The 6,350-nt window shown below is 37.7% G+C and overlaps 1 non-coding gene across 1 annotated transcript; it reads left to right on the top strand.

Moving 5' to 3' along the window:
• The first annotated feature begins 982 nt into the window (after positions 1–982).
• On the top strand, positions 983–1,089 carry LOC141709369 (small nucleolar RNA R71). The gene has a single exon (XR_012569950.1). It is a non-coding gene; the product is annotated as a small nucleolar RNA R71 (small nucleolar RNA).
• Positions 1,090–6,350: the final 5,261 nt, after the last annotated feature.

The raw sequence follows: 6,350 nt of genomic DNA, 5'->3' as shown, positions 1-6,350 counted from the left end.
AAACTTCTAAAACTACTTATCCAGCTTTTTCTTCTGCAACCTCTTAGAAAAAGGAGGTGGAGGATAGATCTGTTTCTCCCCTGTATTACCCTCAGTAGGAGTGTGCTAAACAGTAGTCTTCCTTGGTTCCACTTCTGCTTCCTTCTATACTTCTTCTTCTTCAGCCTCAACTTAAAATTCTGGAGACTTTGCTTTTTCGGGATTCGCAACCTTACCAGACCTCAATGTAATTTCCTTAACATGCTCCTTAGTTTCCTTCTTGCCTGGCACTTCAGTATCACTTGAGAGCTTTCCAGGTTGATGATTCAGTAATGCATTAACAATTTTCCCAATCTGATTCTCCAAGGTCTTGATCAACAAAGCTTAGCTCTTGTACATGAGCCTCAACTCCTCCAATTCAGATTTTTCATTAGCTTGCGGTAGCTTCTAAAGTTGAAGCTGTTTCCTAGGGGCATATTGTGGTTGCTGAAAACCAGGAGGGTTTTACTGCTTTGCTGTGTATGGCTGATAAGATTGTTGCCCCGCATTCTGAATATTACTCCAAGTAAAGTTAGGATGATTATGGTTATTTGGATGATAAGTGGCTAGAGCTTGTTACTGTGATCTCTGAAAGTTGCTCACAAATTGAGCTGATTCGCTAGAAATAGCACACTGCTCAGTTTCATGCGCCCCCACACAAAGCTCACAAACACTAGAGATTTGATTAACTCCATAATTTTCCAAAGAGGCCACTTTCATCGTCAATGCTTTAAGTTGGGAAGCTATAGCAGTTGCTGCATCCAACTCCAGAATTCCTGCTACCTTGCCTTGAGTTAGCCTATGAGAAGGATTCTGGTATTCATTAGCAGTCATCAGTTCGATCAATTCATAAGCTTCATTGTAGCTTTTAGTCCACAAGGCTCCTCCTAATGCTGCATCGAGCATAGGTCTAGACTGAGCGCCCAAACCATTGTAGAAATAGTTTATAATCATCCAATCAGGCATGCCATGGTGTTGGAACTTCCTTAGCATTTCCTTATATCGATCCCAAGCCTCACACAGAGATTCTCCAGTTTGCTGAGCAAACTGAGTAAGAGCATTCCTCATTGCAGCAGTCTCCGCCATAGGAAAGAATTTAGTGAGAAACTTTTGAGCAAGATATTCCCATGTGGTGATTGTTAAAGAGGAAACACGCGCTAATATTCACGCAAGTATACGCGTTCGCAAGTAATATAGAATACTTTCTAGTTCGTTCCCACAGAGACTCGGACTACTTATTGTTTAGTTAAACTCACGCACCAATGTATGATTACTTCTCAATGTTAAGACACTAACACTTAGAATTGTTGACTAAATATTAACTACAATTAATTACTTAATTAATCACTTAATTAACACTTCAATTAATCAATATTAAAACAGACATGAGATCATAACTTCATTACTACTTCCTTCAATAGTTATTGTTATTACCTTTAGCATGTGACAGTGATGATATTAATCGAATAACATGAAACTGATAAAAGCCAACTTTCATTGTACTAATACCATTCTACCAAGCATCCACAATTAAGATAGAAGTTGAATATGCATCAATTATGTTGAGTTCCTATATGTCTACAGAAATTGACAACACAAAGATTTAAGCACAAGTTATTCCTTTTGATTACACAGGGCGAATAAAACTGTTAGAGTTACCCAATAATCATGCACCTCATACATGAACCTATGCTAGCATGGCAAGTTCTAAATCTCAAGATCCACCGTCGCTTCACAAGAGATTAACACCCTATCTTATATGTTCGCGACGCACATAAGACGAATACGCACAACCAATACTAGATATCATACAATCATCACACAATAAAGTATTAAACAATTAACTAAAGAATTCCATAGTAAATCCGTTGCGACCCCATGATCACGATTAGCCCATAATAGCTCTTATCGTCATCATGGGTTCATATGAAATCATGATAAACAAACACAAGAAAATAATAACTAAACTAATTATATTAAACCAGAGTACGTCACAAGAGTAAATAGGTTCAAAGTAAGAAAACTAGCATCCAACGTTACAACGAAATAAGAATCATAAGAAAATATGCTTCCTCTTCGTTGCTGTGTGCTAAAACGGTCTTCTTCCTTATCTCCTTCGCTCCTTGCTTAATACCACGATCCTCTCTCGTGAAAACGTCTCTAAATCTACTTAAATAATAGTCCCATAAAACTCAGATTACATAGAAGTTGGAAGCCAAACAGAAGTAGAAGTCTTAAAATAATTATTTAATTTCCCGACCCTGCGCGGCCGCTCAGCATAGCTGAGCGGGCGCTCAGGACCCCACTAGATTTTTCCTGAGTTTGCTCCGTTTCTTCGCCGTAATCTGCCCCTTTCTTTCCTCTCTCAATGGTGAACACATGCCAAGGCTTATTCTTGATGATTACACCTCCGAAATGCAACTAATACCCTGAAATGCATAAACACTAGAAAAACGCATCAAATACACAAAATACTTGATTTCAAGGCACCAATTTAAGCCATTTTAAGATGTTCTAAGTGGTATAAAATGCCACTTATCAGTGATAGACCCTGGTGGTAGAGAATGTAACCAACACTTTTCTTTATCCCTCAGAGAGAATGGGAAGAGTTGCAGCTTGATAGCATCTTCAGTCACCCCATTGAACTTGAAAGTGTCGCAGATCTCGATGAAATCCCTGATGTGCATGTTGGGGTCTTCTGTAGGAGAACCCCCAAACTGAACTCAGTTTTGTATCATCTGAATCATGATTGACTTGATCTCAAAAGTGTTAGCCGAGATGGCTGGTCTGATGATGCTCGACTGAATATCATCGATCTTAGGCTGAGAATAGTCCATCAGAGCCTTAGGATTTTCTGCTTGATCTCCCATCACTACTAGAGCTGGTTCTTCGACTTTCTCTTTTTCTGCTACTTTTTCTTCATCCTTAAAATCTTCTCTTCGAATCACTACAGGTTCTTCCTCGTCTTGATCCAGAGTTCTCTTATGAGCCCATGAACGTGTATACATACACGCTCGCTAGATTACCTGAAACACGACAAAGAAAAAGAGTAGGTAAGTAACAATTTCCGAGTCAATGAACTTTAACGATCACTGATGACAAACACATAAACTAAAAGTTAACACTGTGGTCCCCGGCAGTGGCGCCAAAAACTTGTTAGTCGCTAAACACGCGCTAAAATTTGCGCAAGTATACGCGTTCGCAAGTAATATAGAATTATTTCTAGTTCGTTTCCACATGGACTGGTTTAGATTAACTTTGTGATTTTTGCACTTATGTAACAATGATATGGTTATTATTCAATGCTAAGACGAATAATAATTTGGGTCTTGATTATACTACGGTTAACTAATGAGAATTATACTAGAGAACATTAACTAAAGAGAGTAAATAGAGTTGAATAATATATGACACAAACATGGGATTCTAACTTTATTAAGTACGTCATTCAATAGCCTTTCCCTTCTTAACCTTAGCATGTAATGGTGATGACACTAATCAGATAACATAAAACTGATAAACCCCAACTTACGTTGTATGAGTACCATACTACCAGACATCCACAAAAGAGATAGAAGTTAAATATACACAAATTATATTGCGACCCTATATGTCTATAGAATTTGACAACATAACGGTTTAATGCACAATTTATCTATCATGATTACATAGGGCAAGAATGATGGTTAAAATTACCTACAAATCATGCATAACAATAACACATGAACGTATGCTAGCATGACAAGTTCTAAATCCTTAAATTCACTTTCACTTCATTAAGAATTAACACACAATCTTATAAGTTCGTGACGCTCATAAGACGAATAAGCACAACCAATACTAGGTTATCATACAATCACCACACACTAAGGCGTCGAACCGAATTAACTAAAGAAATCCATAAATAAATCCGCTAGAACCCCACGATAACGATTAGCCCATAATCGGACTCATCATCAACGTGGGTTCCGATGAAAGCATGGTATAATAAACGTAGTCTTTATACTTAAATAAACCAAGTACGAAACACAAGTAAAGGTTCAAGAATAAGAAAACTAGCATCCAATGTTACAACTTAAACAAAGAATCACAAGAATAAACTAGATCATCTTCGCCTTGGTTGAATTTTGCTCTTCGGTCTTCTTTACTCCTTCTCCTTAGCTTTTTACGTCTCTCTCTTCCGTAAAACGTCTTTATCTATGTATATATATGCTGTAGAATTGACCAAGGATTCAAACTCTTAAAATCCTAATGGAAACAGAATTCTGCTACTCCAAGCTGTCGTGTGCAAGGTGGAAGCCCCCAAAAAGGGTTTTCAAAAAATGGCGCTTAACCAGCGCGGGCGCGCCGTCCGCCTGAAAAAATTCTGAATTCTTTTCTTCTTCTTGCTGATTTGAGCCGGTCTTTTCACGAGCCTTTATTCCAACACCATCTAAACACCAAATGAGCAACACAACCACGCTAATTTACCTGATTACCTGGAAAATGCCTGCAATGCAAAAACACTACAAAAACACGTAAAAACACCAACAACTTGAGTACAGATACACCAATTCAAAGCTGTACGGAGCGTAATAAAGTGTCATACTGTGCAAACTGTAGTCAAAAACTCAGTTACAGCACCTTCTCAAAGTCAGGTTGATGTGACTCCTATAAATATGGAGTCACAGCCAAAATTTTTAATAATAGAAGCACTTCACACACCAAACTCACCAAATTCTTTGGATGTGGACATGATTCACACATCAATTTCTGATTCTCCATCTTTAACACTCATGGAGAAGCCAAAATCTACAACAAGTGAGCATCATCTTTTAGATCATTTGTTGGCTCACTTGCCATTTCTTTCTGATTATACTGAGAAATATGTGCAAAATCTCAAATCAATCACCACATATTCTACAAGAGTATCAACTCCATACTCTGTCATTTCTACTATTTTGACAGATATTGTTCATCTGTTGACTAGTGATTGTATCTCGATGGATGTGCTAAACAACAGTCATCCATTGAAACTCTCCACTACTACCTCGACAGATGTGTCTCATCCATTGAACATCACTACACCACTTTAATTTTCAACAATAGTTACAAGTGTAGATGATCTAGTAGTTGTACAATCACTCTTAGGATTGAGGGAAGGGAGTGAACAGAGTGAGAGGCTGAGTTGCTCTCAGGAAAAAGGAGAAGAAAAGAGTGAAAACATGCAAGCTATTTCTTCCAGTTTGGCAAAAGTGAGTGAGTGGAGTCCCACCTTAGTAGGTGAAGGTGAGGGTGTGAGGGTGGGAAGCCAAGGGGAGCCCTTGATGCAAAAACAGAGAGATAATGAGAAAAAAAGTAGGTACTGAAGAATGGGAATAGCTCATTGTTAGTGAGTTAAGGGATGTCAATGAGGCTGAAAAGAAACAGCTATTTCAGCAAGATTATCAAGATGTTTTAGACTCTGTTTCTTATGAAGCTGAGGTAATTACTCACCCTATTTCCGCTTAGCAAGTTCTAGTTGAACAGGACAATGTGGTTGTTGAAAGAATTCTAAATTTGGTGCATACAATTGCTTCCATGCAAAGGGCCAAGGATGCAATCACTGCCATGCCCTCCATATTTTGTGATGATTTGGAATATGCTGAAGAATCATTTGGGGATGATGGCGAGGATGATGAAATAGAAGACATGAGCATATGGGGAGATGCAGAACTTTTATCATGGATAATGAACAAAGAATGCTCTTTCACACATCTCAAATCCATACTATTCCAGCTTATCCATGACACTCAAACAGCAATTCAAGCATCCACTAGTGCCAGCACCAAAAGTTTACTTAAAGCTTACCTGGAATCTTTCCAATTGCACAAAATTCAAGCTCTCAAACAAAGTCAGGATGTGGACACCATAAAGAATGAAATTGGTGAAATTAAGAAGGACTTTTTTACAAGGTTGGATGCTAGGCTTCCAGGTATAATATTATTCCCTAACAATACAACAAGAATTACAGAAGGGGGGGTTGAATGTAATTCTGGCTTCTTTTTGAGATTTTTAAAACTGCTCTAACTCAATAACATATAAATGTTTGATTTGCAGAGTGCGGAATGAAAGAATTATATAAATCAAAACACAAGTAATAAAAACACAAGTCTTTAAAAATTTCTGGTGGATTTGAATGTATCCACCAAAGTTTTATATATATATCAAGAGAACCCTGTGAAGCTTGAATAGCTCACAGTTGCTTTTAGAAGTGAACAAACAAACTACAGAGGGATTCTTAACAGTTACAACCTTTTCAATTTCTCTTCTAAAATATGTTTGCTTAGTTATTTGTTCAACTAGCTACACTT

The sequence above is a fragment of the Apium graveolens genome, chromosome 2, assembly GCF_009905375.1.
Source record: "Apium graveolens cultivar Ventura chromosome 2, ASM990537v1, whole genome shotgun sequence".
Taxonomy (NCBI): domain Eukaryota; kingdom Viridiplantae; phylum Streptophyta; class Magnoliopsida; order Apiales; family Apiaceae; genus Apium; species Apium graveolens.
The sequence above is the reverse complement of the archived record's forward strand: the minus strand, read 5'-3'. Positions and strand labels throughout refer to the sequence as shown.